Source organism: Gorilla gorilla, chromosome X (genome assembly GCF_029281585.2).
Source record: "Gorilla gorilla gorilla isolate KB3781 chromosome X, NHGRI_mGorGor1-v2.1_pri, whole genome shotgun sequence".
Lineage (NCBI taxonomy): Eukaryota > Metazoa > Chordata > Mammalia > Primates > Hominidae > Gorilla > Gorilla gorilla.
In genome coordinates, this window is record NC_073247.2 from 148,716,896 (window position 1) to 148,744,806 (window position 27,911).

A 27,911-nucleotide genomic window follows, 5' to 3' on the forward strand; every position below is an offset into this window, starting at 1 on the left:
AGAAATGCAGTAATAAATATGCAATGTTCTGCCCAGGGAAGCCCGTTAGAGATTTCAGCATCCAAGGTTTTTATGGGGAGTAGTCACATAGGCACCCTCTGCCTACCAACTACAAAATTCCAGACTCCCCAAAGGAAAGCAAGTATCGACCATAAATCACATTGTCTGTACAGTCTAGGCATAGCAAACCAGTCTACATCAGTCAGGAAATGACTAAATGCCAAATTCCCAGATGCAAACCAAGGGCCAACCTTGCAAGCAGGCTTTCTAAACATAGTAGTCTCAGATCTGCTATGTTAATTCTTTTCTGCACTGTCTTTCCCCATGGTCCTTGGCCACAGGGTCTTTGCAATAATATTATCATCAGTAGGAGTCCATGGAACAGTGTGAGACCAACCTGCAGTATTGACCTTAGTCATGCCATCCATGGGTCCTGAATTGAGCCAGTTAAAGCAAATCTTATTAACCACAAGGTCTAGCCTAAATTTCTATATTATCCCCCTTTAAAAAAAATGGCTAGCCTGAGGCATCAATAGGCATAGCACAACTCTGGCCAGTATGTAGAAGCTGAACTGAATGCCTTCCAGGGCTGAGGCAATGTTATGATAGTCAGCCTGCACACATTAAAAGTCCAATCCCAGAGGGCACATGTGGTATCCCTGGAAACAAAAGAGTTGACAATTGTTAGGATACCCCAAGCAGGACATACATTACATATTTTATTGAATTTCTTATAAAAGGTTCTCTTATTCCTTTTAATCCATTATTTTATGGAGCTTATCTTGTGTTCTTGTTATAACTGCTAACCCATTTATGGTTAAAATTTCATCTGAAAAGTCATTTTTTTCTACTTCTTTTTACAGGATTATCATTGGTGGTGGCGATTTTTAACCAGAAGCTTTATAGCTGTTTATCTTTTTACGTATGCAGTTCATTACTTCTCTGCCAAACTTCAAATCACAGAAATTGTGAGCTCTATTTTGTACTTTGGGTACACGATGATCATTGTGTTGATTTTCTTCCTTTTCATAGGTAACTACAGAATTACTCAGTATATTTCAGACTCTCTTAAGAGTCTTGGAGATAGCCATAATGTAATAAACATCAATTAACAATTAGTGGAAGGAAAAGGGAACAAAGTCATCATGTTCATTTTTATGCATTGCAGATAAAAGATTGCAAAGCTGAGGGACCTGGAGGGACCTTATGTACTTAGCTACAAGACTGTCCCTTGTGAATGTTTTAAAACAGGGATATGTTCCAAAGCACAGAAAGGGTTATGTGTAATCACCTTTGAACAGCCTCCAAGCATAAAAAATAACCTACTTGAATAACTTTCAAATTAGTAAAATTAGATTAATTAAATATGTCATCATATAAGCAATTATATGTGAAGGACAAGATGTATACTTCTCAGGATTACTCGTTTGGGGTTGTTACTTGGATTCATATGTGACGGGAACTTTTGTCTAGATTGATGCTTGAAGCAGGTGGAAAAAAATGGAATGTTTTATAAAATGCTCCACTTGGAGAAATAATGAAGTTGGAGAGCTCTAGGACCTTCTGAACTCAAGCAAAGTAGCATTTCTGCCTGTGTCATGTCAAGTTCTGGCTTTAACTCAAGTCATATCACTTGCATAGGTCAGATTGGAAAGTTCAAGGATTTTCTCTGAGTTTAACTCTCAGGTTCAACAAATATATAAAAATAAACAATGGACATTTGTTACAAATCAAGACATTCAGACAAATGTAAACATTATCTGAGAAACCCGGCATCTTGGTGGTGGTTCCTTTTTCTATGTAATATCTAAAATATATATGACCTCTTATGTACTACTGGTCTCAACTGCTCAGTAAAGAAGAGACCATGTAGTCCTACTCTAATCTCTCAGCCACCAGCAGTTCTATTTAAAACTGAAGGCCTAAGAGCTTCTCACCATTCTAGTCCAAGGAGTAGGCTCCTTATGCTTTTTTTTTTAAAAAGAAAACTTTTAATTGAAGCATGTAGATGGAAAAGTGCATGTATCATAAGTGTACAGCTTGATGAGTTATCACAAAGTGAACACACCTTTGTAACTAGGACCCCCACCAATAACCAGTACATGATTATCAGCCCTGCAGCCACTGTTGGACTTACCTCCGCTTGCTTTCCACAGGGCACCCACTATCTTTACTTGGCTCTAAAAGGGAGAGTGTAGGAAGGAAAGATTGATACGCTGATAAAAACTAGAGTTAAGTGACAGGAAGAGGAGGGAAAGCAAGAAAAAGCATAGAGTGGTACAAGGGGAATCATCCAAATGATGTTGAAATGATTTCACAGAATAGGTGTGGAGTGGTGTTAAAGATGCAAAAGAGGGTGAAGACCAGGGAAAGGCCATTCAATTTTGCAAGAATCACCCTTTGAGAGGTAGTGTTCAATGTGGCGTGAACTGCTGCTGCCTGTTTTTTGAGGTCTTTCTGCACAAAGTGATTCCTGGTCACCTCAGCCCGTAACAGAATAGATTAATTTGGCCCATCTTTGAGTTGTATGTAAATAGATTTACGAACACCACATAAGAATACTCTTTTCTGTCTGATTTCTTTCGTGGCTGGTTTCTTGCCCTTTATATTGCTTGCGAGAGTCCTCCACATCACTGTGTGTAGATGCAGTCTGTATCCCTCGTGTCTTTTGTTTTGGATCCTCCTACCTTGCCCAGTGAGTAACTAGCTTTTACATTTGTGTAGTATGCAGGTTGGATGTATGCAGCACAATAATTTCAGACTTATGTTTTCCTCATTATCTAACACTTTGACTCAGGTTGCCTTTTTCTGGGGTCTTATATTACAACAGCTTCTTTTAAAACAGATGTACTCTTGAATAGTCACATTGTCTACAAAAATCTTTTTCTGTTCCTTGGCTCCAGCATCTGCATTCTAGATTCTGTCACCACACCACATTGAACACTGCCTCTCAAAGGGTGATCTCTTACCAAATTAAATGACTTTTCCTAGTCTTTGCCTTCTTTGATTTCTTTATTTAATACCACTCAACATCTATTTTGTGAAGTCATTTTAACATCGTTTGGATGATTCTCCTTGTACCACTCTGTGTCTTTTCTTGTTTTCCCTCCTCTTCCTGTCACTTAACTCTAGCTTCTATCAGTATTTCATTACTTCCTTTCTATACTCTCCCTTTTAGAGCTCATTCACATGGCTTCACTTATCTCGTCAATGCTGACTGCTCCCCAACCTGTATTTCTAACCATAGTCTCTATCTGGCTGAATTCTGAACATTTCCATGTCCCACTGGTACTGCAAACTCACCATGCTCCCAAAATGAAGTTAGCACTTCCTTCTCTACAAACTGACTTGACTTAATTTCTTTCTCTCTTTGACTATCATCACTAATCTCTGATCTCCTTGACCTATTTTGAATAAATTCTTAACATAGCCCTTCTGTATTAGCCCATTCTCACGCTGCTGATAAAGACATACACGAGACTGGGTAATTTATAAAGGAAAGAGGTTTAATTGACTCAGCTCTGCATGGCTGGGGAGGCCTCATGAAATGTACAATCATGGTGGAAAGGGAAGCAAACACGTTCTTCACATGGCAGCAGCAAGGAGAAGTGCAGAGTGAAGTGGGAGAAAAGCCCCTTATAAAATCATCAGATCTCATGAGAACTCACTATCAGGAGAACAGCATGGAGGTAACCACCACCATGATTCAATTACCTCCCACTGAGTCCCTCCCATGACACATGGGAATTATGGGAACTACAATTCAAGGTGAGATTTGGGTAGGACACAACCAAACCATATCACCTTCCATGATTGATAGTAATCAATCATAACTTCCCTATTTATTCTTAGAAACCTCTTGTTGCCATTTATTCCTTTTCATACTCCTGCAGTCTTTATCCAGGCCTTTATTTCTTTGTCCTTGGATCATTGCAGTAGCCTCTTACTTGGTTTGCTGAACTCTAGTCTCTCTTTTTCTAACACACTTTTCATGCTAACCTGCTTTCAGATGAACTTATTTTTTTCTTCTTATAATAGTGCAATTTGAGTTCCCGGGCAAGATGGCCGAATAGGAACAGCTCTAGTCTGCAGCTCCCAGCGAGATCAACACAGAAGGCAGGTGATTTCTGCATTTCCAACTGAGGTACCCGGCTCATCTCACTGGGACTGGCTAGACAGTGGGTGCAGCCCACAGAGGGCAAGCAGAAGCAGGTTGGGGCATCGTCTCACCCAAGAAGCACAAGGGGTTGGGGAACTCCCTCTCCTAGACAAGGGAAGCCGTGAGGGACCTTGCCGTGAGGAATGGTGCATTCTGGCCTAGATACTATGCTTTTCCCACGGTCTTCCTAACCCACAGACCAGGAGATTCCCTCGGGTGCCTACACCACAAGGGCCCTGGGTTTCAAGCACAAAACTGGGTGGCCATTTGGGCAGAGACCAAGCTAGCTACAGGAGTGTGTTTTTTGTACTCCAGTGGCTCCTGGAACAATAGCAAGACAGAACTGTTCACTCCCCTGGAAAGGGGGCTGAAGCCAGGGAGCCAAGTGGTCTTGCTCAGCAGATGTCACCCCCATGGAGCCCAGCAAGCTAAGATCCACTGGCTTGAAATTCTTGCTGCCAGCACAGCAATCTGAAGTCGACCTGGGAAGCTCAAGCTTGGTGGGGGAGCAGTGTCTACCATTAGTGAGGCCTGAGTAGGCAGTTTTACCCTCACAGTATAAACAAAGCTGCTGGGAAGTTCAGAGTGGGCGGAGCCCACCGCAGTGCCGCAAAGCCATGGTAGCCAGACTGTTTCTCTAGATTCCTCCTCTCTGGGCAGGGAATCTCTGAAAGAAAGGGAGCAGCCCCAGTTAGGGGCTTATAGATAAAACTCCCATCTCTCTGGGACAGAGCACCTGGGGAAAAGGGCAGCTATGGGCGCAGCTTCAGCAGACTTAAACATTCCTGCCTGCTGGCTCTGAAGAGAGCAGCAGATCTCCCAGCACAGTGCTGGAGCTCTGCTAAGGGACAGACTGCCTCCTCAAGTGGGTCCCTGACCCCCGAGCCTCCTGACGGGGAGACACCGCCCAGCAGGGGTCAACAGACACCTCATACAGGAGAGCTCCGGTTGGCATCTGGCAGGTGCCTCTTTGGGATGAAGCTTCCAGAGGAAGGAGCAGGCCAGCAATCTTTGCTGTTTTGCAGCCTCCACTGGTGATATCCAGGCAAACAGGGTCTGAAGTGGACCCCCATCAAACTCCAGCAGATCTGCAGAAGAGGGGCCTGACTGTTAAAAGGAAAAATAACAAACAGAAAACACTAGCATCAACATCAAATAAAAGGATGTCCACACAAAAACCCCATCTGAAGGTCACCAACATCAAAGACCAAAGGTAAATAAATCCACGAAGATGAGGAAAAACCAGCACAAAAAGGCTGAAAACTCCAAAAACCAGAATGCCTCTTCTCCTCCAAAGGATCACAAATCCTTGCCAGCAAGGGAACAAAACTGGATGGAGAATGAGTTTGATGAAGTAGGCCTTCAGAAGGTGGGTAATAACAAACTCCTCTGAGCTAAAGGAGCATGTTCTAACCCAATTCAAGGAAGCTAAGAACCTTGATAAAAGGTTAGAGGAATTTCTAACTAGAATAACCAGTTTAGAGAAGAACATAAATGACCTGATGGAGCTGAAAAACACAGCACAAGAACTTCGTGAAGCATACACAACTATCAATAGCCGAATCAATCAAACAGAAGAAGGGACATCAGAGATTGAAGATCAGCTTAATGAAATAAAGTGTGAAGACAAGATTAGAGAAAAAAGAATGAAAAGGAACAAACAAAGCCTCCAGGAAATATGGGACTATGTGAAAAGACCAAACCCACGTTTGATTGCTGTACCTGAAAGTGATGGGGAGAATGGAACCAAGTTGGAAAACACTCCGCAGGATATTATCCAGGAGAACTTCCCCAACCTAGCAAGACAGGCCAACATTCAAATTTAGGAAATACAGAGAACACCACAAAGATAACTCCTCAAGAAGAGTAACCCCAAGACACGTAATTGCCATATTTACCAAGGTTAAAATGAAGGAAAAAAATGTTAAGGGCAGCCAGAGGGAAAGGTCGAGTTACCCACAAAGGGAAGCCCATCAGACTAACAGCAGATCTCTCTGCAGAAACCCTACAAGCCAGAAGAGAGTGGGGGCCAATATTCAACATTCTTAAAAGAATTTTCAACCCAGAATTTCATATCCAGCCAAACTCTAAGCTTCACAAGTGAAGGAGAAATAAAATCCTTTACAGACAAGCAAATGCTGAGGGATTTTGTCACCAACAGGCCTACCTTATAAGAGCTCCTGTAGGAAGCACTAAATATGGAAAGGAAAAAGTGGTACCAGCCACTGCAAAAACATATCAAAATGTAAAGACCATCGACACTATGAAGAAACTGCATCAACTAATGGGCAAAATAACCAGCTAGTATCATAATGACAGGATCAAATTCACACATACAATATTAACCTTAAATATAAACAGGCTACGTGCCCCAATTAAAAGGCACAGACTGGTAAATTGGTTTAAGAGTCAGGACCCATTGGTGTGCTGTAATTAGGAGACCCATCTCATGCAAAGACACAAATAGGCTCAAAATAAAGGGATGGAGGAAGATTTACTAAGCAAATGGAAAGCAAAACAAACAAACAAAAAAAAACAGGCGTTGCAATCTTAGTCTCTGATAAAACAGACTTTAACAAAGATCAAAAAAGAGAAAGAAGGGCATTACATAATGGTAAAGGGATCAATGCAACAAGAGCTAACTATCCTAAGTATATATGCACCCAATGCAGGAGCACCCAGATTCATAAAGCAAGTTCTTAGAGACCTACAAAGAGACTTAGACTCCCACACAATAATAGTGGGAGACTTTAACCCCATATGTCAATATTAGACAGATCAACGAGACAGAACATTAACAAGGATATTCAGGACTTGAATTCACCTCTGTACCCAGCAGACCTGATAGACATCTACAGAACTCTCCACCGAAATGAACAGAATATACATTCTTCTCAGCATCACATCGCACTTACTCTAAAATCGACCACATAATTGGAAGTAAAACACTCCTCAGCAAATGCAAAAGAACAGCAATCACAACAAACAGTCTCTCAGACCACAGTGCAATCAAATTAGAACTCAGGATTAAGAAACTCACTCGAAACTGCACTACTACTTGGAAGCTGAACAACCTGCTCCTGAATGACTCCTGGGTAAATAATGAAATTAAGGCAGAAATAAGTTATTTGAAACCACTAAGAACAAAGACACAATGTACCAGAATCTCTGGGACACAGCTAAAGCAGTGTTTAGAGGGAAATTTATAGCACTAAATGCCCACAAGAGAAAGCAGGAAAGATCAACGACACCCTAACATCACAATTAAAAGAACTAGAGAAGCAAGAGCAAACAAATTCAAAAGCTAGCAGAAGCCAAGAAATAACTAAGATCAGAGCAGAACTGAAGGAGAGAGAGACACGAAAAACCCTTCCAAAAAAGTCAATGAATCCAGGATCTGGTTTTTTGAAAAGATTAACAGAATAGACAGACCACTAGCCAGAATAATAAAAAAAGGGAGAAGAATGAAATAGACACAATAAAAAATGTTAAATGGGAGATCACCACTGATCCCACAGAAATAAAAACTACCATCAGAGAATACTATAAACACCTCTACTAAAATAAACTAGAAAATCTAGAAGAAATGGATACATTCCTGGACACACACACCCTCCCAAGACTAAACCAGGAAGAAGTCAAATCCCTGAATAAACCAGTAACAAGTTCTGAAATGGACGCAGTAATTAATAGCCTACCAACCAAAAAAAGCCCAGGACCAGACGGATTCACAGCCAAATTCTACCAGAGTTACAAAGAGGAACCGGTACCATTCCTCCTGAAACTATTCCAAACAATAGAAAAAGAGGCACTCCTCCCTAACTCATTTTATGAGGCCAGCATCATCCTGATACCATAACCTGGCAGAGACACAACAAAAAAAGAGAATTTCAGGCCAATATTCCTGATGAACATCGATGCAAAAATCCTCAGTAAAATACTGGCAAGCAGAATCCAGCAGCACATTAAAAAGCTTATCCACCACGATCAAGTTGGCTTCATCCCAGGGATGCAAGGCTGGTTCAACATATGCAAATCAATAAACGCAATCCATCACATAAACAGAACCAATGACAAAAACCACGTGATTATCTCAATAGATGCAGAAAAGGCCTTTGACAAAATTCAACACCGCTTCATGCTAAAAACACTCAATAAACTAGGTATTGATGGGATGTATCTCAAAATATTAAGAGCTATTTATGACAAACCCACAGCCAATGCTGGAAACATTCCGTTTGAAAACTGAGACAAGGCAAGGATGCCCTCTCTCGCCTCTCCTATTCAACATAGTATTGGAAGTTTTGGCCAGGGCAATCAAGCAAGAGAAAGAAATAAAGCGTATTTAAATAGGAAGAGAGGAAGTCAAATTGTCTCTCTTTGCAGATGACATGATTGTATATTTAGAAAACCCCATCGTCTCAGCCCCAAAACTCCTTAAGCTGTTAAGCAACTTCAGCAAAGTCTCGGGATACAAAATCAATGTGCAAAAATCACAAGCATTCCTATACAGCAAAAACAGCCAAATCACGAGGGAACTCCCATTCACAACTGCCACAAAGAGAATAGAATACCTAGGAATCCAACTTACAAGGGATGTGAAGGACCTCTTCAAGGAGAACTACAAACCACTGCTCAAGGAAATATGAGAAGACACAAACAAATAGAAAAACATTCCATGCTCATAGATAGGAAGAATCAATATCGTGAAAATGGCCATACTGCCCAAAGTAATTTATAGATTCAATGCTATTCCTATCATGAAGAGCTACTATTGATTTTCTTCACAGAATTAGAAAAAAGTACTTTAAATTTCATATGGAACCAAAAATGAGCCTGTATAACCAAGGCAATTCTAAGCAAAAAGAACTAAGCTGGAGGCATCACACTGCCTGACTTCAAACTATATTACAAGGCTGCAGTAACCAAAACAGCATGGTATTGGTACCAAACTAGACATATAGACCAATAGAACAGAACAGAGCCCTCAGAAATAACACCACACATCTACAACCATCTGATCTTTGACAAACCTGACAAAAGCAATGGGGAAAGGATTCCCTATTTAATGAATGGTGTTGGGAAAACTGGCTAGCCATATGTAGAAAACTGAAACTGGACTCCTCTTTACACCTTATACAAAAATTAACTCAAAATGGTATAAGATTTAAACGTAAGACCTAAAACCATAAAAACCTTAGAAGAAAACCTAGGCAATACCATTCAGGACATAGGCATGGGCAAAGACTTCATGACTAAAACACCAAACGCAATTGCAACAAAAGCCAAAATTGACAAATGGGATCTAATTAAGCTAAAGAGCTTCTGCACAGCAAAAGAAACTATCATCAGAGTGAACAGGCAACCTACAGAATGGGAGAAAATTTTTGCAATCAATCCATCTGACAAAGGTCTAATATCCAGAATCTACAAGGAACTTAAATTTACAAGAAGAAAACAAACAACTCCATCAAAAAGTGGGCAAAGTATATGAACAGACACTTCAAAAAAAGACATGCAGCCAACAAACATATGAAAAAAAGCTCATCATCTCTAGTTATTGGAGAAATGCAAATCAAAACCACAATGAGGTACCATCTCACACCAGTTAGAATGGTGATCATTGAAAACTCAGGAAACAACAGATGCTGGAGAGGATGTGGAGAAATAGGAATGCTTTTACACCATTGGTGGAGTGTAAATTATTTCAACCATTGTGGAAGACAATGTGGCAATTCCTCAAGGATCTAGAACCAGAAATACCATTTGACTCAGCAATCCAATTACTGGGTATATACCCAAAGGATTATAAGTCATTCTACTATAAAGACACATGCACACATATGTTAATTTCAGCACTATTCACAATAGCAAAGACTTGGAACCAATCCAAATGCCAATCAGTGTTAGACTGGATAAAGAAGATGTGGCACATATATACCACGGAATACTATGCAACCATAAAAAAGGATGAATTAATGTTCTTTGCAGGGACATGGATGAAGCTGGAAATCATCATTCTCAGCAAACTAACACAGGAACAGAAAACCAAACACCGCATGTTCTCACTCATAAGTGGGAGTTGAACAATGAGAACATATGGGCACAAGGAGGGGAACATCACACACTGGGGCCTGTTGTGGGGCGAGGGGCAAAGGGGCGGGATAGCATTAGGAGAAATACCTAATGTAGATGACAGGTTGATGGGTGCAGCAAACCACCATGGCACATGTATACCTATGTAATAAACCTGCACGTTCTGCACTTGTATCCCAGAACTTAAAGTATAATTTAAAAAAAAAAAGGAAAAAAATAGTGCAATTCAGTCCAAGATTACTTTTTTTTTTTTTTTTGAGAGACGGAATCTTGCTCTGTCACCCAGGCTGGAATGCAGTGGCATGATCTCGGCTCACTGCAACCTCCACCTCCCGGGTTCAAGCGACTCTCCTGCATCAGCTTCCTGAGTAGCTGGGACTACAGGCGCACACCCCCACACCCAGCTAATTTTTGTATCTTTAGTAGAGACGGGGTTTCACCATGTTGGCCAGGATGGTCTCGATCTCCTGACCTCGTGATCCACCCGCCTCAGCCTCCCAAAGTGCTGGGATTACAGGTGTGAGCCACCGCGCCTGGCTCCAAGATTACTTTTAACAGGTCAACTCATATTTACAGAATGCTTACACTGTGCTGGACACTGTGTAGGAGTTGGGAACACAGTGGTGAAGAAGACAGATAAGGTTCCCTGTTTTTATGGACCCTTCTATTCTAGTGGAAGGGAGACATATTAAAGAAAAATTGTGGGTTTGGTGAGTTTTGTGAAATAAGTGATGTTGAAGAAGAGGTGGATGGTCAAGTGTTCCAAGCAGAGGTGGCAGCATGTTTGGAAGTCCTTAGTGGGAAGTAGTTTGACATCTTCAAAAAACACAGAAAAGTCCAGCATGGCAAGGGAGGGAGGTGGCAATAGTGAAGTTAGAAAGGTATGGAATAGGACGGGTGCAGTGGCTTATGCCTATAATCCCAGCACTTTGGGAGGCCAAGGTGAGAGGATCCCTTGCACCCCGGAGTTTGAGACCAGTCTGGGCAACATGGTGAGACCCTGTCTCTACAAAAAATTAGCTGGGTGTGGTGGCACATGCTTGTAGTCCAGCTGCTTGGGAGGCTGAGTTTGGAGGATCACCTGAGACCGGGGAGGTTGAGGCTGCAGTGAGCCATGCTCATTGAACCGCTGCACTCCAGCCTGGATGACAGAGTGAGACCCTGTCTCAAAGAAGAGAAGAGAAGAGAAAGGGTGGGAGGGAAGCAGGCAGGAAGGAAAGGAAAGAAACATCTTATGAGGATCTTGTAAATGATATTAAGGAATTTGTTTTATTGTGGGAGTGATGGGAAGTTGAAGGGTTTAAACAGTGTAATAGGCCGGGCACAGTGGCTCATTTCTATAGCCCTGGCACTTTGGGAGGCCAAGGCAGGCAGATCACTTAAGCCTAGGGGTTTGAAACCAGCTTGGGCAACATGATGAAACCTTGTCTCTACAAAAAAATATTTTAAAAAACATAATCAGGAATGGTGGTGTGTGCCTGTGGTCTCAGTTACTCAGGAAGTGGTTGGATCACTTGAGCCCAGGAGATCAAGGCTGTAGTGAGCCAAGATGGTGCCACTGCACTCCAGCCTGGGTGACAGAGCAAGACCCTGCCTCAAAAATAAAATGAAAATAAAACAGGGTGATAATGCCATTTTTCCTATTCAAAAATTGTAATAGCATCATATTTCCTCCTCCGTCAAGGTCTAAGCTCACCTTGGTGTTGGGAGCTTCCATAATGTGGTCTTGCTCGTTATTCAGTGTGTTTTCTAAGCCTCTGAAAGATGAACTACTCACTAAGTTCAAGCTTGTCTCCTGCCTTTTTTTTTTTTTTTTTTTTTTTTTTTTTGAGACGGAGTCTCGCTCTGTCGCCAGGGCTGGAGTGCAGTGGCATGATCTCGGCTCACTGCAAGCTGCGCCTCCCTGGTTCACGCCATTCTCCTGCTTCAGCCTCCTGTGTAGCTGGGAATACAGGCGCCCACCACTACGCCTGGCTAATTTTTTGCATATTTGGTAGAGACGGGGTTTCACTGTGTTAGCCAGGATAGGCTCGATCTACTGACCTCGTGATCCACCAGCCTCGGCCTCCCAAAGTGCTGGGATTACAGGCGTGAGCCACAGCGCCCGGCATCTCCTGACTTTTTTAGCATGTATCCCCAACTAGATCGGCATCTCCTTGAGAGCAGGGACTACACTGTATGCCTGTTTTGTGTCCTTCAGAGTGCTAAGCCCATATTCTTCTTGACTTCATGGAGTATGGAAGAGAGGAGATAACATCATGGGATCATTTTTGCCTATCAGTTTTAAAATTAAATCATGGGTATGAGAAACCTCCAAAGTAAATTCTGGGTACTGTTCATATGACACACACAAAATAAAGAACTGTGATTTTGACATCTGTTTTCTAGAACTGTCCTTTAAGAAGCTGTCTTCTTACAGACTCTTAAATGGCATTTCTTTATATTTTATCATTATATGTTGAGGTTCGTAGCAGGAAGCAAGGCTTATTACCTATTTTCATGTTTCACTTGTGAGGAAGAAGTCCTTAATTAAATAATTAGGCTTGAGAATATAGATGTACATGAAAGTACAATTATTAATTTGTGATTACCCTTTCTTCCTGTGGACATTTTTAAAATTAGCAATACTTACTCATTTAAAACATGCTGAGGAACTTCACACTTACTCATGCTTCTTGATTCAAACTTATTTAGAATAATTATGCATTCATTCGAAGCTCTTCCTTGTGGTCACCACATTCCCCTTTGGTGCTTGAATTCATCCATAGCATCACAGCAGAAGTACAGGACTTAATAGCTGTCACCTTTCTTTTTTTTTGAGACAGAATCTTGCTCTGTCGCCCAGGTTGGAGTGCAGTGGCATGATCTTGGCTCACTGCAGCCTCTGCCTCCTGGGTTCCAGTGAGTCTCCTGCCTCAGCCTCCCGAGTAGCCAGGATTACAGGCGCCCGCCAACATGCCTCAGCTAATTTTCCTATGTTTAGTAGAGACAGGGTTTCACCATTTTGGCCAGGCTGGTCTTGAACTCCTGACATCAGGTCATCTGCCCACCTCGGCCTCCCAAAGTGCTGGGATTACAGGCGTGAGCCACTGCACTGTGCTATTGATATCTGTCACCTTTCAATATTGAGTATTGTGACTGTAGGAAGACACTTTGTTTATATAGTAAGTACTTTTCCATGTTGCAATATACCCTTCATATTTATCATGTTTATGGCTGCATATTGGGCAGATAACTTTGCTGAACCATTTCTTCACTATTGAACTTGTTTTTTTCCCCCATTTTGGATTATTTCCTTAAGATAGTCTGTGAAGTGGGATGACAGGGTCAAAAAAACATGAATTTTTTTTTAATGCCTTTCTGCTGTGACCTTGCCTGGCATTGGGTATTATTTTAAAAAAGAAAGAAAAAGCAATTTTCTTTTTTGTTCATGCAGCATGTCTAAAATGGCACCCCATTGGTTTCTTCCTCTCGGTTTTGGAGCAAAAGGAAGTGATACATATTCTGGCTGGTGTTCCTCTACCCAATTTTTATTTGGTAGCACACTTACAGATGTGTAATGAAAAGCCGAAATATGACTCAAGGGACAGGAATAGGGAGGATAAACCACAGCATACCAAGAAAGGGTACCAGGAGTGAAATTTTATATTTTTATAGATAAATGCAAATGAATTTCAATTAAGGTTGGATGACTTGCCCCAAATCCTAATTAGTTTTCTTTCTTTTCTTTTTTTCTTCCTTTTCCTTTCCTTTCCTTCCCTCTTTTCCTTCCTTCCTTCCTTTTCTTCCTTCCTTCCTTTTCTTCCTTCCTTCCTTTTCTTCCTTCCTTCCTTTTCTTTCTTCCTTTTCTTTCTCTCTCTCTCTCCCCCCCCCTCTCCTTTCTCTCTCTCTCTCTCTCCTTTCTCTCTTCTTTCTTTCTTTTGACGGCGTCTCTATCGCCCAGGCTGGAGTGCAGTGGCACGATCTCGGCTCACTGCAACCTCTGCCTCCCAGGTTCAAGTGATTCTCCTGGCTCAGCCTCCAGAGTAGCTGGGATTGCAGGCGCCCACCACCATGCCTGGCTATTTCTTGTATTTTTAGTAGAGACGGGGTTTCAACCATGTTGGCTAGGCTGGTCTTGAACTCCTGACCTCAGGTGATCTGCCCTCCTCAGCCTCCCAAAGTGCTTGGATTGGAGGATAGTGATTTTTTATTTGATTCAGGATTTTGTTTTAGATATCAACAAATGAGTTAAAATCTTAAGAAAGTGAACTAAAATAATATATTTCTATTTTGATATAATGGACTTAAGATCAAAATAATCAATTAAGATCTAACACTTGGGTTTCCTTGTCTTAAAGCCTAAAAGCTGTCTAGTACTATAATAATGGAATTTGTAGTTAATTACAAACTTTGGGCTGGGTGTGGTGGCTCACACCTGTAATCCCAGCACTTTGAGAGGCCAAGGTGTTCAAGACTTGAGGCCAGGAGTTCAAGACTAGCCTGGCCAGCATGGCAAAACCCTGTGTCTGCTAAAAATACAAAAATTAGCTGGGTGTGGTGGCACACGCCTGTAGTCCCAGCTACTTGGGAGTCTGAGACAGAATCGCTTGAACCTGGGAGACGGAGGTTGCAGTAAGCTGAGATTGTGCCACTGCACTGCAGCCTGGGTGACAGAGCGAGACTCTGTCTCAAAAAAAAAAAAAAAATTGGCTGCCATTGCCATTGGGTAGCAAATTAAATATTTTATACAATGCTCTGTATTTTAGGGAAGGAGTTAAAAATGTTTGCATTTAGCTGCAGTCTCTTATTCTAGAGCAGTGGTTCTCAACCGGGGCAATTTGCCCACTACCCCAGGGAACATTTAGCACTGTATAGAGACATTTTTGATTGTCATGACTGGGAGGATACTAATGACATGTAGTGAATAGACATCAGGGACACCACCAAATATCCCACAGTGTGCCGGACAGCTTCCACAACAAAGAATTATCTGGCCTAAAACGTCAATAGCACTGCTGTCAAGAAATCCTGGTCTAGAGTGAACTATTTTTGAACCTTACATTTACTTGGGAGTTAATGCTATTTTCAGAATACATTTTTGATCATTTTGAGAGATTATGTTGAGAGTCTGAGACCCTGTACCACCAATCACTGGGCAGTGACTGAAGCCAGTGTGTTACAAAGAGATTTTAAGACCCAGAAGAAGTATTAGCCAAATGAAGAGTGCTTTTCTGTTGGCTTTCTCACTGTCTGTGCTTTGAATATATTTTTATTCATTAAAAGAAGCTAATGAAGTTCAGTATATTTTGGGACAGTCTACTGTGTAGTATTTTATCACTAAATTAAAGATTTCATGTTTTCACACAGAGCAAGATGAAATATAGTATACTGAAGGAAATGTCCAATTAACACACAAATGTTAGCTATAAGGGGCCTTTTGTGTTTTATTATACCAAGTTGCTAGCTCTACCTTATTAAAATCTTCAGTTTTAAAGGCTGAAAGTTCAAAAAGAGATAAAAATATATTAATGCTGATTGTTAACCAACCAGTAAGTATTAAGCATCTTCTATGGGCTTGGTAACATATTAATTGAGAATAAGGAAACATTAAGATATAATACTATTTTTATTGAGTTGATTATGTGCCAGCTATTTGCACACATTTATCTCACTTAATTTTTACAATTGCCAACTGAAGCCCAGAGAGATTGACTTGTTCACAGTCACTCAGCCAGTAAGTGGTAGAGCCATGATTCATTCAAATCCAGGTTTGTCTGACCTCAAAGCTCATTCTTTCAAAGTACAACTCTCTACGTCCTCCTCAAGAGGCACTTTCTCGAGCTAGAGCCAAACCAACAACTAAAGGGTGCCTCCAAAATCTGCTCTGTAGTCCTCTATTTGACCAAGTGGACTGCTCTTAACTGGGGGAACTAAGACTGGTGCATGTAAAGCAATACAATATCACCCTCAGGAATAAAGGATGACAATAGAATATCTCTGGTCTTTCCCATGCCCCTTCAACCCTTCTTTAAAAAAAACATCCTTTCTGTTTTACTACATGATTCTGGGATACAGGGAGTCAAGGCTAGTGTAACCTCTGGAATAATTCCATTACGTTCTCAATTCCAGCTTATTTTGATCTCAGTTTACATTTATGGACCGAAGAAAGTGGTAGGTTCTGTAGGAGAACAGGACACAGTCATCCCTATTCTTAAGGATACAGAAAACCTCTGGGTCCTGTTCTTTTACTCAGTGCAAGTAGTTATAGACTAACTATGGGCCTTGTGGTGTTCAGTATTATTCTAGTTTTGAGTACCATACTAAAAAGTTTCAACAGAAAGTTTCCTCTTAAAGAGGTGTTCTATTCCCCCAGAGGTAATCAGAAGCTGCATTCTCTGGCATTCTTGTGTTGTGCATTTCACGGTCTCTGGCATCTCATGCCTGGGTTGGTCTCTCTACCTTTTCATGTCTAACTGCTGCTTGTTTTTTGAGGTCTTTCTGCACAAAGTGGTTTCTGGTCACGTCAGCCCATATTGATATCTTTCCTAGAACAATCAAGGGCAAAATCGGCTTTGACTCCTATCTGCTATTTATTGGGTATGTATTATAAGGCAAGTCACTTCACCTCTTTGAGCCTCCATTTCCTTGTGGAATGGGGAAAATAATAGTACCTGCCTCAAAAAAGCACAACTGAATGTCATCACACATGTGAAGCCTGTAACTCAGAGACAGGCATATAATTTAGTAAAAGCTAATTATTATCATCATCATCTTGAAATACAAATTTGATTGTCTTATTCTCTGGCTTATGTATCTTCACTGGCTCCCAGTTGCCCACATGGTCAAATCCAAACTTCTTAACTGGGCATGCAATATCTGGCCCCCTTATCTACTCTTGCAGTCTTTTCTCCTATAAAAAAAAAAAAAATTAGGCCGGGCACGGCGACTCACGCCTGTAATCCCAGCACTTTGGGAGGCCGAGGCAGATCGCCTGAGGTCAGGAGTTCGAGACCAGCTTGGCCAACATGGTGAAACCCCGTCTCTACTAAAAAATACAAAAATTAGCCAGGTGTGGTGGCAGGCGCCTTAATCCCAGCTACATGGGAGGCAGAGGCAGGAGAATTGTTTGAACCTGGGAGGCAGAGGTTGCAGTGAGCTGAGATCAAGCCATTGCACTCGAACCTGGGGGACAAGAGCGAGACTTATCTCAAAAAAAAAAAAAAAAAAAAAGAGGATCTCACTCTGTCACCCATGCTGGAACGCAGTGGTGCTATCATAGCTCACTGCAGCCTCGAGCTCCTGGGCTCAGATAATCCTCCCACTGCAGCCTCCCAAGTGCCTAGGAGTAGAGGCATATATGCCCTCTTTAGTGCTCCCTTAATTCTCTATCTTACACTTTTAATGCTCCAATCCCTCTGTCATGGTTCTTACTGTTCCTTAAAACTGCCAGGGCTTTGAGTGTTTTTTTAGGCCTTTATGGGAACTTTATTCCTCTCTCTGGAATAGTTGTCTCCAATCCTCAAATGTGTCTGAACCCAGCTTTATAGAACTTTACTCTATGATGCCTTCTCCAAAGTCCCACCATTCATTCATTCAGTAAGTACATATTGAACGTCAACTGTGTGCCAGGCTCTGCTGTAGGGGCTGGGGTTTTAGTGGTGAGCAAAACTATAAAGGGATAAAAATCCTGATCCTCATGGAGCTTACATTGCTAAGCAGTTAATTTAAATACTTCAGTTTAACAAATATGCATTGTCCACTTATAATGTGCCCAACACTATGCTAAGCACTGGGGGCATAAGATTAAGACTTAATTCCTAGCCTGAAGGCTATAGTCTTAAGAGAGAAGACCCTTAAATGGGTCATCTCCATGCATGGCAGTGCAGAACCTGATACATTGAAGCCCAGGGTTTTGTGAAAGCACAGAGGAGGGCACTTAGCTCACTTGGGGAGAGTGAAAGAGGGAAGGAAAGACTTTTCTCTAGGAAGTGATAGAGATGTGTCTTATGTTTTGAGGGAAGACTGAATCTTAAAAGTAGAAGGTAAAGTTGACAACTGAGCAAGGCATGGCATATAAATATCTCTAGATAACTTGGGGTTTTCGGAGTTTAAAATTTAAGGTGTAGACTGGCAGGAACAAGGCCTGAAGGAGTAGGTCATGACCTGACCCTGGGGGGCCTTGTGTGCCAACACTAAGGAGTTGTAATTATTTTATTTTTTAGAGACAGGGTCTCACTCTGTCACCCAGGCTCGAGTGCAGGGGTGCCATCATAGCTCACTGTAACCTTGAACTCCTGGGCTCAAGCGATCCTCCCACCTCCGCCTCCAGAGTAGCTAAGACTACAGGAATGTACCACCATGCCCAGCTAATTAATTTTTTTTTTTTTTTTTTTTTTTTTGTAGAGACAGGGTCTTACTATGTTGCTCAGGCTGGTCTCAAACTTCTGGCGTCAAGTAATCCTCTCACCTCAGCTTCACAAAGCACTGGGATTATAGGCAGGAGTCACCACACCTGGCCAGGAGTTGGAATTTTTGCCAGATAAAGCTTGGACGTGCATCAGATTCACTTGCGGCAATTATTTAACATCAACTAAAACCAAGAAATCTGATGTCCAGGGACTATCCAAGAGCCTGTGGGTCAGAATCCCTGTTGATCTGTATTTCTAATGGCTTAACCAGTTCCTAATACACTCCAGGGCTTGAGTACTTTTGCTATGGGGAATTTTTTTTTTTTTTTTTTTTTTTTTTTTGAGACAGAGTCTGGCTCTGTCACCCAGGCTGGAGTGCAGTGGCATGATCTCGGCTCACTGCAACCTCCACCTCCCGGGCTCAAGCGATTCTCCTACCTCAGCCTCCCAAGTAGCTGGGACTATAGGCGCTTGCCACCATGCCCAGCTAACTTTTGTATTTTTAGTAGAGACAAGGTTTCACCATATTGGCCAGACTGGTCTCGAACTCCCTACCTCAGGTGATTCGCCCGCCTTGGCCTCCCCAAGCGCTAGGATTACAGGCTTGCGCCACCATGCCCGGCCAGGTTTTTAAGGGCATGACAATCAAATTTTGTGGCTTGGAAATATCACAATCACATTGACAGAGTAGAGAATGGATTTGAGAGGAAGACTGGAGGTAGGGAGAGAAGTCAACAAACGGTTAAGTGAGAGATGAAGAGGGAGTGGCTTAATATCCCATGGCTGTGGAGATAGACAGATATGGAGGAGAGGGATTCAAAAGCTATTAACTGACAAGATGTGGGTGCAAAAGAGGGAGGAGTTAAGGGTGATTTCCAGGTCTCCGACTTTGACATCTACATCAATAGTGATGTGTAGCACAGCCACCAACTGAGATTATTTTCTACAAGAACCCCTTTTCTATCCCTCACACTACCTGGCAAGTGCCAGGCCCAGAGAAAGTGCTTAGTGAACGCAAAATGAAATGTGGCTAAAGGGAGTCAAGGCCCCCAAGACCCTTATCCCCAAATAAGCTTTCCATTTATTATTTTGCACAGTGGCTGAAATTCCAGCTTTATGGACAATCTTTTTCCTGCACGTCTTATTCACTGCTGCAAGTTCTTGGAATTTAGTCTCCATGGTGGCTGTGGAAAGACTCTTTAGAAATTTTTTTTGAGATGAGATCTCACTATGTTGCCCAGGCTGGCCCCAGCCTCCCTAGTAGCTAGCACTACAGGTGTGCACCACCACACCCCCACCAAAAGATTTCTTTATGTTGAATAGAAAGTAGTAGACTTTCAAAATGTTTTATTTAACTAGTTTCTTTTTCTTTTTTTAGTGTAGTTATATGACCACATTGGGAAACCCTTAGAAGAAATGTACATTGAATACCTATCCCAGGATCAGACTGAATTATTTTCATTGTAGAATTGCAATTAGGGAAGGGAAAGGGGAAAAATGGGTTTCTCTGCTTTTCTTGGACTGCCTCATTCAGGATCCTGTGGTTGGATTGTCTTTTGGTTCTGTATCATTACGAAAGGTTCTGAAGCTTAGAAAGAAGCTAGGGCGGCTGGGTGCAGTGGCTCACGCCTGTAATCCCAGCACTTTGGGAGGTCGAGGCGGGTGGATCACGAGGTCAGGAGATCGAGACCATCCTGGCCAACAGGGTGAAACCCCGTCTCTACTAAAAATACAAAAATTAGCCGGGTGTGGTGGCACGTGCCTGTAGTCCCAGCTACTCAGGAGGCTGAGGTAGAATCACTTGAACCCGGGAGGCGGAGGTTGCAGTGAGCTGAGATCATGTCACTGCACTCCAGCCTGGCGAAAGAGGGAGACTCCATCTTAAAGAAAGAAAGAAGCTAGGGCATTTTTAATATTGGTTTAGTGCTTTCTCTGACCTGAAGCAAAAGTAAGCAAAGATATCAGGGTGATAATTCTCCCTGTTTTTGTTTTATCTGCTGTTTTCTACTCTTAAATTGTGATGCAAGCAATTCAGCTGTAGAAAAAAAATTAATCTCTCCAGATCCTTTAAGTTGCTTTTAACTTGTGTGGTTCAGTGGCCCTTTGGTTCAGTGGAAGACGGAAGGAAGGAAGGGAGGGAGGGAGGGGCAGACTAGCTGAGAGGGGAGCTTTTTGAAATCTTGACTCTCAGGCTGCATCCCAGATCAATTAAATCAGAATCTCTGGGGGTGTCACCCAGGTGGTAGTATTTAAATCTCCCCAGGTGATTTCAATGTGTGGCCAATGTTGAGAATTATCACACTAATAAGATAAACCCCATGTGATCATAAATTTCAAGCCCCAAATCAGAACATCAATAATAGCTATCATTTCTTGAGTGCCTACTCTGACAGGCACTCTAATATATCTTGTCCTTTTTCTCTCAGGAAAAGCCTTAGTTGCGTAAGTGTAATTCCTTTTCACATTTGAGAAACAGAGGAGGTAGGTAGCTTGTTCTACATCATATAGCTAAGTGTCTGCTTGACTCCAAAGTCCAGATTGTTTAGCTCAGCTGACTACCAAAATAGTGTGAGGGTTGATGGATTTTTGTATTTTAGGTAGGAGACAATTGTGTATTTTAGGTAAAGCATCAAAAAGTTGAGAATTCATAAACATTTCAATGGTTTATGGGGAAAATAGGCAGCAAATCAAAATCAGAGATGTTTTTGATTCTGAGACATGTGTTAGCTATACACCTGCCATCTCCTGAACCTTTGAAGTTGGATTCAGAGAAGGAAGCTTAGAGTAAGAATAGGTATTATCATCCCCATTTTCCAGCTGAGAAAACTGAGGCTTGGCAAGATTGTTACTTGCCCAAGATCAGACATCTAGTAAACCAACAGAGTAGATCTGTGTCACTCTATGCCCGTGGTCTTAATCACTATACCATACTGATTCCTGATGAGCACTGAAGAGTAGAAGGAAGTGGTATGATATATTGGACGGAAAGTTATCCTAAGTTTGGAGTCTGGCAAGGAAAAAGGTACCAACTGCTGCCTAAAACTTTCTGCCATCTCCTTATTGAGTAAGATGTTTTCCTAGATGAATTGTCCTGGGGTGCACCATTAGACTATAGAATCTGGAATTTTCTTTGATTAAGTCATTGTACCATAATATCATCTGAAAAGTTTTTAATAATATGAACATCAATGATATCATGTATTAAAGAAAAATTTGCTCATAATTATATCATCCTGAAATATAAAGGTGCCTTCTTTTATCTATGCTCTGCTCTATCTGGTCCACATATTTATGCTTATATTATGTTCACACTGGTATGATACCTGGGAATCATTTAAGGCCTTTTATCACCTGATATCATATTATAAAGATTGCCTTATGCTGCTACATAGTCTTTACATTGGTCATTTTTGTATTATTTCATTGAGCACTTGGGACATAATTTAGCTAATTGCCTATTTTGGCGGCATTTGGTTTGTTTTTAATTTTCTTTATATATATATAATTTTTATAAATCAGAGTATTATGATCACCATTTTGCATGTAATTTTTTGAATATGGGGCCATTTCTTTAGGATAAATCCTTCCAAATGAGATGTTTTTCTCATTTATTTCTTTATTCACTTATTTATTGAGATGGGGCTCGCTATGTTGCCCAGGCTGCATTTGAATTCGTGGGCTCAAGCGATCTCCCGTCGCAGCCTCCTCAGCTGGGACCACAGGCACGTCCCAGTGCACCTGACTCCAAGATGGTTTTAGAGTTTAAATAAAGCTTAAGGCCAGGCACAGTGGCTTATGCCTGTATTCCCAGCACTTGGGGAGGCTGAGGCGGGCAGATCACCTGAGGTCAGGAGTTTGAGACCAGCCTGACCAACATGATGAAACCCTACAAAAAATACAAAAACTAGCCGGGCATGGTGGCAGGCTCCTGTAATCTCAGCTACTCGGGAGGCTGAGGCAGGAGAATCGCTTGAACCCTGGAGGTGGAGGTTTCAGTGAGTTGAGATTACGCCACTGGACTCCAGCCTGGGCGACAGAGTAAGACTGTCTCAAAAAAAAAAGTTTAATAAAATTTTTAAAGTTTAATGATACAAAACTTTGATTTATAAAACTAATATATGCTCTGGATATGCAAATAAACAAGATTATTACCCCCTTTGGCTATGGGTAGTGATAAGGGTTATTTACATTTTCTAAATTGAAGCAAGTTATAAGAAGTTTTTTTGTATCAGAAACTAGGCTTGGACCTCTTTTATTCTTTTTGAAATGGAGAAGTTAAGCTACTAATTTTGTTTTCTTGCTTTGGTTAGAGACCTGCAGAATTCAATCAGATGGATTCTCACACCCGTTTGCAGGTGACTGCCTCTGGCCCTGTTGCTCATCCTGTTTGCTCAGCAAGAGAACCTGTTGGTTTTTATTTGATAAATGTACAAATCTTGAGAGTTGGGAGAATCAGTAGCCTACCTCAAAACTGACATGCTTTGTGTTTTTGAGAAAGCTACTTTCATTTGCTATGACGTCTGGCTAACAAAGATCTTTTTCATTTTGTTTCAGGGACAGTTGGATTTTTTTCCTGTTTCTGGTTAATTGCTAAAATCTACAGTGTGCTGAAGGTGGAGTAAAGTATTTCCCCAAAGGATTCCAAGCACATCTCCCTTGCCCTTGAATATCTGTATATCTATATGAACATCAATTGAGATATATATGTGTGTGCCCCTAACTACATAATTTTAAGCATATATATAAAAATGTAAAATCTCATTGTCTGGCCTCAGTTTGTATGACACAAAATACTGATTGTATGGAAGAAAACAGACTGGGAAACAGATTTATTCTATATCATATTTTCCTGAAAAGCTACCTTAAAAAGATTTAAATTAAAGCAATTAGAGCAAGGGAGGCACATTTCTTTAAAAAATTAAAGTTGAGTACCATACTGGTTTTTCAGATGAAATTTTCTTTTCCTTTTTCTCCTTCATATTGCTCAGAGCATCTAATTGCATCAGAACTATTGTCAAATAAATTTTATGTAAAATGTGTATTTTTCTAATGGGAGTTGATTATACAAACTGTATTACACCTTTGTATCTGAGTGATCATTTAAAAATGCATATTGGTTTAGCACATAGAGTTTATGAAATGCCAGATAATGCTCTTATTCCTCAGTGAAATCTGCACATTTCTAGTTGTTGTTTGTCTATTTCTGTTTGCTGTTCCTTGGGGGGGCTGAGAATGTTCAAGTTTGACTTAGCTGTGTTTAAGTAATAAATCTTTGGAGTCAATTTTCTCGAGTTTATTTGCTTTGCCTAAACAATAGTCAGGTATCACATCTCCCAAAATGCTGGGAATTTGTATTGCAAGTATTCTACTAGCTTGTAGTTTTGGGGGAGCAGTCATGAAAATCATACATTTTCTACATCAAATTGTATTGATAAATATGGGTCTCATTTAGGAAAATGTTTGAAAAGTGTCTACACATACCCTTCAATTAAGGAATATTCTCAAAGCCATCCTTAAGCTGAGGAGTACTTGTTTGTGTGTGCAGGGATCAAAGGGTTTATGTTGCCCCTGGATGGGAGATTGGAATGACAAGGGATAGGGTCAGAGAGTTGCATTCTGAAATAGAGTGAAAGGAGGAGAAGGAGTTGACTAGTTACCTCATGGAAGAAGAAAATAATTCACTAGCCAGTAATGTGTCTGTATTGGAAGGGTCAGGGCTACGACTGGTGGCAAATGGGCCTGGGGCCTAGAGCAGCCTGGTGGGGGAGGGAGTGGCTAGAGAAGGCTACAGAAGGTTTCTTGACAGTGGAATTTTCACCTCCTCTCAACTCTCTCCCAGTCAGTCTCATAACCTAGGGCTGAGCCCTTAGCCCTGCTTGACAGGAGAAACTGCGGTTATGAGGCCCATTGGAGCCAATTCTATTCTCCTCTAAATACTCTGAACTAAGTAGTGGTATATTGAGCTTCAGGGACCTCTTTTCCCACCAGGTTGGCTGCTTGATTGTTTTATCTGAACTCCCAAGCCCACTTATTTGCATTGATGGTAGTAGTTTGCTAGAAAGGCACATTTATTTCTGCAGCTGGAAAATGTCATTGCCTAGATGGCGTTCATAGATTAAAGTGAAGGCAGCCACCTGCAGGTCTCATGGCAGCCATCTTTGAACATCCTGAAATAGTCAGCATTTAGCTTGATTTTGGAGTGAAAAATGGAGAAGAGCACTTTACTTTGATTGCAATGGGGCTGAATAGCTCCCTGAGCCTCCCAGTGTGGGCCCACGAATACCGCTTTGGAGGCAGGAGGCATGCAGTTCCTCTGCTACCAATGAGTATCAGAAGAGGAGCTACTAGTAGGTCAAGTACTTCGACTCAATAGGAACTAGGAGCTCTTAGGTTTTAGACATATTTGCCTATCTCATCTGTGTACAGTAGTTTCACATGTAATGGTTGCAATAGAGGTATAACCATTTTCTGAAAGGAGGGCTTGAGGGAACGTGCTCTTGCCCTCCTGTTCTATAAACCCTGGTAAGTTGGGGCTGAACCAAGGTGTGTGTGGAAACTAGGCCAGGCTGGGCTGAGTTGCGTGGAGGGAAGTGGCCTGGGCCAGAGTGGTAGGGCAGCAGGGGCTGGAGTCCAGTGGCGGTGACCTGGGTGCTAGGCAGTACTGTTTCCTAAAGACAAAGGTTACTCACTGTCCTCCCCCCATCCCTTGCCCCTAGACTTCATTGTCTTTAGAATAAAGTTGGGCATTTGAGCGTTCCACAAACCATCTGGCCCCAGATTTTCTCTCTGCCCACCCCCTCCCTCCTTTTGAAATCCTTTTCATTCATAGAAGACCAGGCTTATGCTCTTCCAGCAAGCCCTTCCTGCTGACCCCCCTCCATCCCTTGCATATTCCTTATATTAGAATACTGGAATATGAAATATTGGAGCCCATATATTTCATTCTACTTTGTAATGCAGTTAGTTGTTCATCCCCTGTCTCCTCCACTCAAGCAAAAGAGAAGGGATGGAGACCAAGGTATGTGTCTCCCTCACTGTTTCCTCAAGGATCTTGGCATAACAACCAGATACACACATAAAATTCGACTTTATTTAGAATATTTAAGAGGAATATACCAAGGATAGAATAACAGCACCTATTTAAGAAACACAAACATCACTTAATAATACTTAGTTAAATCACAAACATCAATTTCTCCGCATTTCCCAAGCAGGAGTCCGTTATTCCTTTCCAGCAAAAGAAAAAAAAAAGGCATTGTAACCATTTTAGAAAGGATCCAATTAAAGCCAACCAATATGTGAAACCTTGGCCTTGGGCAGAATCTCTGGGACTGCTAGCCCATGTAATAGTGTTGATTTATGAATTTGATTGGGGTGTGAGTGGGGTTCTCTTCTTGTTGAGGGGAGGAAGATAAAGCCTACCTGTTTTGTGCACCTGAAGGTAAGTCGTGCCAATGGGAACTTGGCCCCAGGACTGTAGTTTGACAATCCTTTGAAAAGGCACTTTTCAATTACAAATTCTTATTGTTTTTAAAGAAAAATGAAACTTTTAAATTCAAACGTTAAAATATTAAAGAGAACTATTTATTGATTAAATACATTTTTCTGTTTTCAGCTTCAAAGCAGCTCACAAAATTTGGTATTAAAGGCAGTTTTAAAAACAATTTAATGAGGGTATATATAGTTTTTTAGTTGTAATATTTTGTTCTGCAAATATAACAAAATCATCTTATAGTTTTCCTTTCTTGTCTGACACAAATTCTGTTGATACAGTACTGTAACTATCAAACACCGTAGCTGTGACCCCATAGAGGAGTCCCACTACCTCTCTATCTAGTTAGCCATCCATGCTGTCTCTATCTTGTCTCTCAGACAACCAACCAAAGGGGGAAAAACAGAGCAGCCTTTTTCTGGGTTTTGCTATTGCTTTAGGAGGGCATGGATGGTCACATTATGGATCTGCCAAGCACGAAACCTGTCAGTTCACGGTCAGGTGTTGGTTGGGTCTTCAGGGTGCAGTATTCTTTTCGTCCTGCTAACTGGACTCTACTTGCCTATCCTGGAGTCCTTCCTTTTTAATGGAGAAGGATGGTCTTCTTTGAGTTTGCATTCTATATATTCAGTGAATAGAAAACAGGCACACCAGTGCCAAGTGTGTTGTGGAAAACTGTCAGCAAGGACTTCAGCCACGATGATTAGTTCACACTAATGACCAATTGTACCAGAATAAGTTCTCACCTGTCATATATCATATTAGGGATTTAAGGAATGAAAGGCAACACTTCCTGCAACCCCACCTTGGCGCTATTTTACATATCCTGTAGCATATACTTCAAAAATAAATTTAAAAAACAAATGTACCATGTTCTACATCAGAAACTGACTAAGTTGTAGGTCACACATAGAATTTGGCATGCATTTTATTAACTAACTTTACAAGTACATACTACCTTTGAGGACAACACTATCTACAAACACAATCTAATATCTAGCACCATATCTCCAAGAACACTTACATTTTATATACAGTTATAGTTTACATTTAGGAGAATTACTACAAAAAATACTACATCACTAAAACAAGACGAAAATACCAAACTTTTAACATTAAAGTTGTAGCACAGATGAAGAGGGGGGAAAATCCACTCACGTTTGAAACATCAAACTAAAACCAATCTTGTTTTTCTCTACATTTTAGAACAAGACAGATAGAATAATTATTCCTCAGACATAGTAAACCTCCTGCTGAGTGTCTAAGTCACTGTGGTTTTCCCTTGGTGTGTGTACTCTGAGATATGGAGGTTTTGGGAGGCAATGATGGAAACACTTGACACCTATTAGCAACCTTCATTTACCTTGAGGATTCTTATTCTATTTACCAAAGAGCAGTGAACTTGTCAGTGACCTGGCAATCTGTGGCCAGGTTCAGTGGATTTTAGCTTTCCTGTTTCTTCCTCTTTCAGTGGATTTTAGCTTCACTGTTTCTTCCTCTAGGCAGTTTTGTTGCTTAGGGCAAAAGACTGCTGTAAGCAAGCTGGGCATTTGACGTAGAGGAAGAGATCATTGCTAAGTAATTGGAAAGAATTTATGACAAGGATTTCTCTTCTTTTTGGATTTTAGACTATCGCATTTGCTGTTTCCAGCTCATTGCTTCTGTCTCCTCATGCCTTAGCTTAGAGGGGCTTTGAGGGGCCGAGAGTACTAGTCCAGCCCATGGAAAGTAAGAGGAAGAGATAAGGAGGGAGAGGGTTAAAAGCCATTGAGTG

The 27,911-nt window shown here is 41.3% G+C and overlaps 1 long non-coding RNA gene across 3 annotated transcripts in view; it reads left to right on the top strand.

The window, feature by feature from the left end:
- Positions 1–23,406, top strand: part of LOC134757938 (uncharacterized) — a 99,178-nt gene extending 75,772 nt beyond the window's left edge. For all 3 annotated transcript variants that reach the window (XR_010132594.1, XR_010132593.1, XR_010132595.1), the window contains 3 exons: positions 864–968; positions 4,039–4,144; positions 23,200–23,406. This is a non-coding gene — a long non-coding RNA (uncharacterized lncRNA). The remainder of the gene's footprint in view (positions 1–863; positions 969–4,038; positions 4,145–23,199) is intronic.
- Positions 23,407–27,911: the final 4,505 nt, after the last annotated feature.